We start from the raw sequence: 6,711 nt of genomic DNA on the forward strand, positions 1-6,711 counted from the left end.
GTTAAAACATTTTTAGCGAACCATACATATTAAAAAAAAATATTACGCGCGTTGTTGCAAATTGCTTGTAAAGTCATTCACTGCAACCGCAGTGAGCTTTTCCGTAGCTTTCAAACATGGTTATTAATTCAGCATCAAATATCATGTATCACGGTAGATTGTTGAAACGATATTGTATTCATTTTTCCACGACAGAGAAGGAAAAAGATTCTCCCATAAATTTAAGAGGTCAGACTTCAAAGAGATACCAGAATCAATTCATTGATGTTGCGGCGAGCGTAAAGCATTAAGCAACTAACTGCAGCGGAACATACGGTGAACGTAAGGCACAGATAAAAGAACGAGCTTGTTGCAGCACACCATAGCTTTCGCTTTAACAAAAAAAGAAGAGAAAAGAGAGGAGAGAAGAGATGCCGCAGCACGACGCGCCGTCTGGTACAATGGTGCGCGAACGGGCTTGCGAGTGTGCGGCGAGAAACCGTGTAATCTTACTTTCTAGCCGGTCGATTGGCCTCGAGGAGAGTCACTCTTTCGAGCTCGACGCGGTCCAGGCATGTAGACACACGCGCACGTCTCGGATAGTCTCGGATATACAGCGTAACGAGCAATCGCGCGGCTTACGACTACCGCGTTTCGTCGGCATGAAAATTGCTTGTTGTACGGCACGAGCACGTTGCTCCCGGTGTTTCCGTCATGTGGCGTAACGAGCCATATCTAAATGCTCCACCGACACGGCGGGATACGTCGGGTAATTGATAATTGAACGTTTGAAATATACGTTATCTCGGATTTATCGTAGGCGGGGTGAGGTATTGTGTGTCTCTCGCCTGGCGAGAGAAACGCGCGTCCGTTAGAGGACTGGTTCTTACGGCGACGTTGAGCGCCATTGATGCGAGATGGAAGGCGTAATTAAGCCTTTACAGATTATATCAGCGAGACCACATATAATGGTGCGTTAATTTTTTATCCCATGTTAAGTGCTGTACGATCTTTTCCGAAGTATGTCGCTCAATCTTACATATAACTTGGAAATTGCTCTAAAAAGATTTTTTGATTTTATATACAAATTCCTTTAATATATGTATAATACAATATACAATATAATTTTATACATAAATTCTTACTTTTTATACACTGGAAAAAATGATGTTTCAACAGCATTATTTTGAAAATAATCTTGTTGATTTGTAATAATAATAATATTAAACAAATAAATTTTATTAAAACAAGAGCATATGTATTTTAATTGATGATGAAACGGCTCAATAAGAATAAAATTTAAAAAATATATAAATGGATTACAAGCCAATGAAATATATTTCAAATTTATATATAAGTCTATAAAATAAATATAAGTATCCTATACAATCAATATAAACAGACAAAGCATATGTATTTGTTTCATTAATGATATTATTAAATTAACAAATTTATTTTTAATTAAGATAATGTTTTGATAATTATATATTAATTAAGATAATGTTTGTAATTAAGATAATTTTTTTTAATGTATGAATTAACCTTTAACGATTGAACTCATACATTCATAATTTATAAATTATTACAGTTACACACAACACACACACACACATACACGCGCGCGCGCGCGCGCGCGCACACACATTTTTATAAATATAGTCGATTAATATTTCTCATCTCATGTAATAAGTATTATATTTTGTGTAAACCTTTTGAAAAAAACATTAATGTAAAGTTGGCCCTCCAATTTTTGAAAAAATTAATTTTCTGTATTAACTTTCATTCGATTGTCCATCGTTTGCACATTTCGAATTTTCATTTGCACATTTTTGATGTAAAAAAGTTTTTCTCATAACTTTTTTACCAGAAATGCACAAACAAAAATTTTCCAACTTCACACGGTCATTCTGTAACATGTTAGGTATCTTTTTCTGTACTTTACAAAGTATTTATGCCAAATGCGTATCTGTAACAATAAAAATATTAAAATAATGCACAAATATTTTACTGAGAAATATATTTTTTAAGTGAAAACTATTTCTCGTCTAGTGCGTATTGCTTCAATAATTTAGCAAAAGTGTAGCTAAATATTGCCGGATGATATTTATTTATTGACTGTTATCTGTATTCATTACCAGAGGTCCGTTTTAGAACGAACTGGCTATTTTTAATTAAATTCTTTTAGCGAGAGCAACGTACGAGCGCGAACGTGCAATAAAAGCATGAGGATGTCGATGGTGGTGGTGCGTAACGCGTGAGATTTACGCCATGCCGATCAGAGTGTCTGCGTCTATTAAAACGGCTTTCCACGCGTTTGCCAGTGTCGAACGCAAATAACCGTGGCGCGTTGACCAGAAATTCTCACGTATCGCGGTTGTAAAACTCGCGAAAGCCGATCCGTACCCATCTCGACGAAGTGTAATCAAGCCCGCTAAATCCTAAGTACATACGCACGCCACCACTTGTTCGACAGTGATTTATCCGCAATAATATTTTTCCAATCATTCACATGTAGGCTCTGATATTGCGACCGCACATATACACAGTATATACGTACCGTAATCGATGCTGACAACATGAAGGATAATTTCGTAATAATTTATGAAAAGTAGAAATCACGACTCAAACCGGCAACACGCCGCGCCGGTAGCGGCACGACGTGTTTCAGAATGTATATCATTTAAGTATTATATCGCTGGAACAACGTGTAATTTCGTATCTATTCGCTCTTCCGTGAAATTAATCAGAAAGGCAAAGATGACCAACGTAGCGTTAAAATAATTACGTGATAACGCATTTACTTGTCGTCTCCAGGCTTTACATGTTTGCAGCTGAAACTTATAGGAAATGATAGCTTTAAGCTTGCGTTCCAGTTTACGGGCAACAAGTTTCTAAAGTGTTCTCAACAGTGTAACAACATACACGTAAGCATACACGTACTTGGTGCAAACATTTAATACGGTAGTTTTAATAAGTCCATAGATTATGTTGATGATTTTGAATATTTTTTTACTGTAAATTCTCCGGAACATCCGGCGGACCGTCGATAATCAAGAACGGCGATTTAACACGGGGTCAAGTCACTGGATTAAACTTTACGTAGAGCTCAGCTACGCCGTGCCAACGAAAGTATCGCGTGACCGCGATGATCGATGTCTCCCGTGTTAAATAATTCAACGATTTCCGACGTATAGTCTCGTGTATAGAGTACCTCTTCCTTTTGCCCTCTTTTGTGGCCGCAATTGTGCATGTGTGCCCATGTAGAAACAACGAATGATATCTTCTAATACAAGCGTGTAACGTAATAAGGACAAATTGCACACGTCTCGCATAAATGACGCGACAGACATGGACAGACGTGTGTTCCCCTAACCAGCTACTTGGTTTCTGCCGAGACGTTAGATCAACGAAAAATCAATGTCGTTTGCGAAATGATTTATCTGTAGTAATTACGTTCAGCTCAGATTCAGACCGAAGAACTTTTTCTCTTTGAACAATGCCATTAATTTCTTGGCGGCGTTATATGAGCTAGGAAACGGCGAATATATACTCAATATAAGACTTTATTTCTCGTGTGCTAACTTCCCTTTCTCTTTTGTTTCAGGTAAGTACGCTATATGTCATCGAGTGTTAACTCCTTCATGTACAAGAGAATAAATGTGGCTACAACGATTTCTGATCAAGGTTTGTTTCTGTTGCTGCATTAGATGTTAACATCAAATATAGCGACGCTACAAGAATGCATCACGAATTTAAAATAATCTCGATCTGTGAAGAATTAATCATTTCTTTCTTCAATTACATGACTGCAAGAATCACGAGCTTACAATTATCCATAAAATTTAATTTTAAGCTGAGGCTTACACAATTTTGGATTACACAAAATTGTGGAGACCTACGAGGCTAATTCGATCGCGACGTTGTTGACGATATGAATTGTAAAAGGGATCGGATATGAATTCACCCTATATAATGAATCACGAATGTTCCACACACTGTTTACGAGGGGGAGGGGGGGGGGTGAAATTACAATAGTTAATTAACTCGTAGCATTCAAGGCACAACAATCGAACGCGACGCTCGGCTAAATTTTACGTGGCGATCGCGCACTATTTCGATCGGACGCGTACCTACTACCTACCTGTCCAAACAATCGGCTGATCATCTATTAATTTGCCTACTGTGCGAAATTGAACGCGAAATATTTACATGCGTGGAACGTAATGCACTCGAAACTGAACTGATCGAATCGCAAATCCTCGTCGCATTATTCAAATACCTTTTGAGGAATCAGATTGAGGCCTGCAATAATTCTCGGGCGCTGAAGGTCGCAATCGTAAAGCACGAACAGCGGAGTAGTTAAATTTTTTATAGCGATTTCTGTCACTTTGCCGTATTTCGCTGCATCTAGACAGGCGGCGACTCGGTCATTCATAAATCACATCTTGATTTTGCTCAGCGCAACGCGACGACACAACCGCGCAAGCTGAATGAATATACGTAAAATACTTATATGCACGGTACGCGAGATTTTATCAAGCCACGCAGGGACATTAATTCTCATTGTACCGCATTATACGGATCATAAAGCTCCGCTCTATAGACAGGGCGGTGGCAAATCTATAACAAGCAGATCGCCCGCCCGATAATCGGCCCCACTTCGAGCGACGTCAACCTTAATGGAATCATCTCCAGTCGATATTGAATATTAACAGAAAAAGTGTCAGTTTAATTATAAGTAATATAAATTTTATACATTCTATCATTAAAAAATACGATAGACAAGAACGCGAATTTTATGAACAAATATCTGTTAATAATTAATAAATCCGTTAATAATTTCTATCATAAATAAATTGCGATCACTTTTATTTGTCGGAATAACGATTAATTTTTATTCGTTAAGAATAACCATTTATTCTACAATATTAAAGCTGATTATAAAAATTCAATTTGTTGTATGTAATCCTTTTATTTTTAAACTATTTATTAATATTGTACAATACATATTTCAATATAATACGGAAAGAACAATTTTGCTGAAAAATCTAAAATTTTGCTGAATATATCTGAAAATAACTTTGTTGTACCATCAAAATAATTACGTTGAAAATTCAAAAATAATGAGCAATGCTACAAAAAATTGCAATATTTTAACAACCAGTTCGAGTTTCCATCAAATTTAATGGTCTAACAAAATGATTTTCAGATCCGTATCTAGCAAAATTTTATATCTTTCAGCAAAATCGTTTTTTTCGTAAACCAATGCATGTTATTTAATTATTATGGTACCAGAAAATTACACTGAGAGAAAGAATTTTGTTAATTTAACAACCCGCTAGTTTAATAAATGATTTGTAGATACAGTATAGACAACAAATTATTATTTTAATTAATTGTGATTGATGCTAGTCTGCTATTCCAACCAATTATTAGCAATAGAAATAATTTATGTAAAATCTATTTTTTTGATACATTTTTGTTTGCCGACAATATTTATATCGTATAAATCATATATTCTTTGTTACCAATTACATTAATGAATAATGAGAAATTATTCGTAATAATAACTAATCAATCCGTTTTCGTACCAAACCATCACATTTGTCATCACTTTTCTTGTTCCTACAACTTATTTTTCTTAGTGTACTCGTGTCAACAAATTTAATATACAGTTGTAAAATAAAGTATTTTATTAGTTTCAAAGTTTGCATTTTATATAATAAAATAGATAACTTTTATAATTTACACATTTTAAACCTCTAGACATACACGTATATTGTAATTAGACATATATTGTAATTTTTCTAATAACTAATGAATTGATTACATGGAACATTATGTTTAATGTTTGAAAGATTACATACAAGATTTCAAAAAGATTCATATCTATACTCTATATCTATAAAATTCTAAAAATAAATCATAACGACACTGTTCCTCCTTTAAGAGTTCCCCTTATTAATTTTTTACCAGAAACGTCGTCTGCATTATTTCTCGAAGAAAAACGTCTGACGCAGACCGTTAAATCGTCTGCCAGTACGAAAGCGGACCGAAAGAGCCCTATCTCTGTTCGAGGCGAGGGCGAAGATCCGGAGAAATGGACTACATCGAATCTGCGGCCGACTTCATAATACGGTCTACGGAATATCCATTTGTCGTCGGGCCAAGCCTACGGCCGGGATTTCTCCCCGCGGTTATGCGCGGCCGCATTACTTTTATTCGGACGTTATTGATAAACGATAAAATCTAGTCGGAAGTCCTCTCCCCGCTCATAAATTCCACGGCACTTCCGCCCGACGAGCCGTTCGACAAACCGCTCGCGACGAATAAATCACTTCCACCCCCGCAAAAGCATTTTCCGGCTAACCGTAATCCGAGCATCGACGAATTAAGGAGCCTACTGCGGCTGGATTGCGCTGGATCGATCAAATTATTATGCGATTTGTATGTGCCATTGCGCCGTGTTTCCTCTCGCGTTTCACACACATATATACATACGCTGAACGATTGCACGCATGGTGTAGATGCAATTTAATCGTACACAATGCTGCGTATAAACTGCAACCACCACCAGCCGAGATTGGAACTTTTAGTGGCAATTTGCACACAAACAATAAGTATTGTTAACACTATTGAAATAATTATTACATTTGTCAATTATGTAACGCTATTAATATTTAGAAAAACCATATAAGAGAAGGAAATATTTTAAATCTCTCTCTCTCTCTC

The sequence above is a fragment of the Atta cephalotes genome (genome assembly GCF_000143395.1).
Source record: "Atta cephalotes unplaced genomic scaffold scaffold00001, whole genome shotgun sequence".
In the NCBI taxonomy this organism is placed as follows: domain Eukaryota; kingdom Metazoa; phylum Arthropoda; class Insecta; order Hymenoptera; family Formicidae; genus Atta; species Atta cephalotes.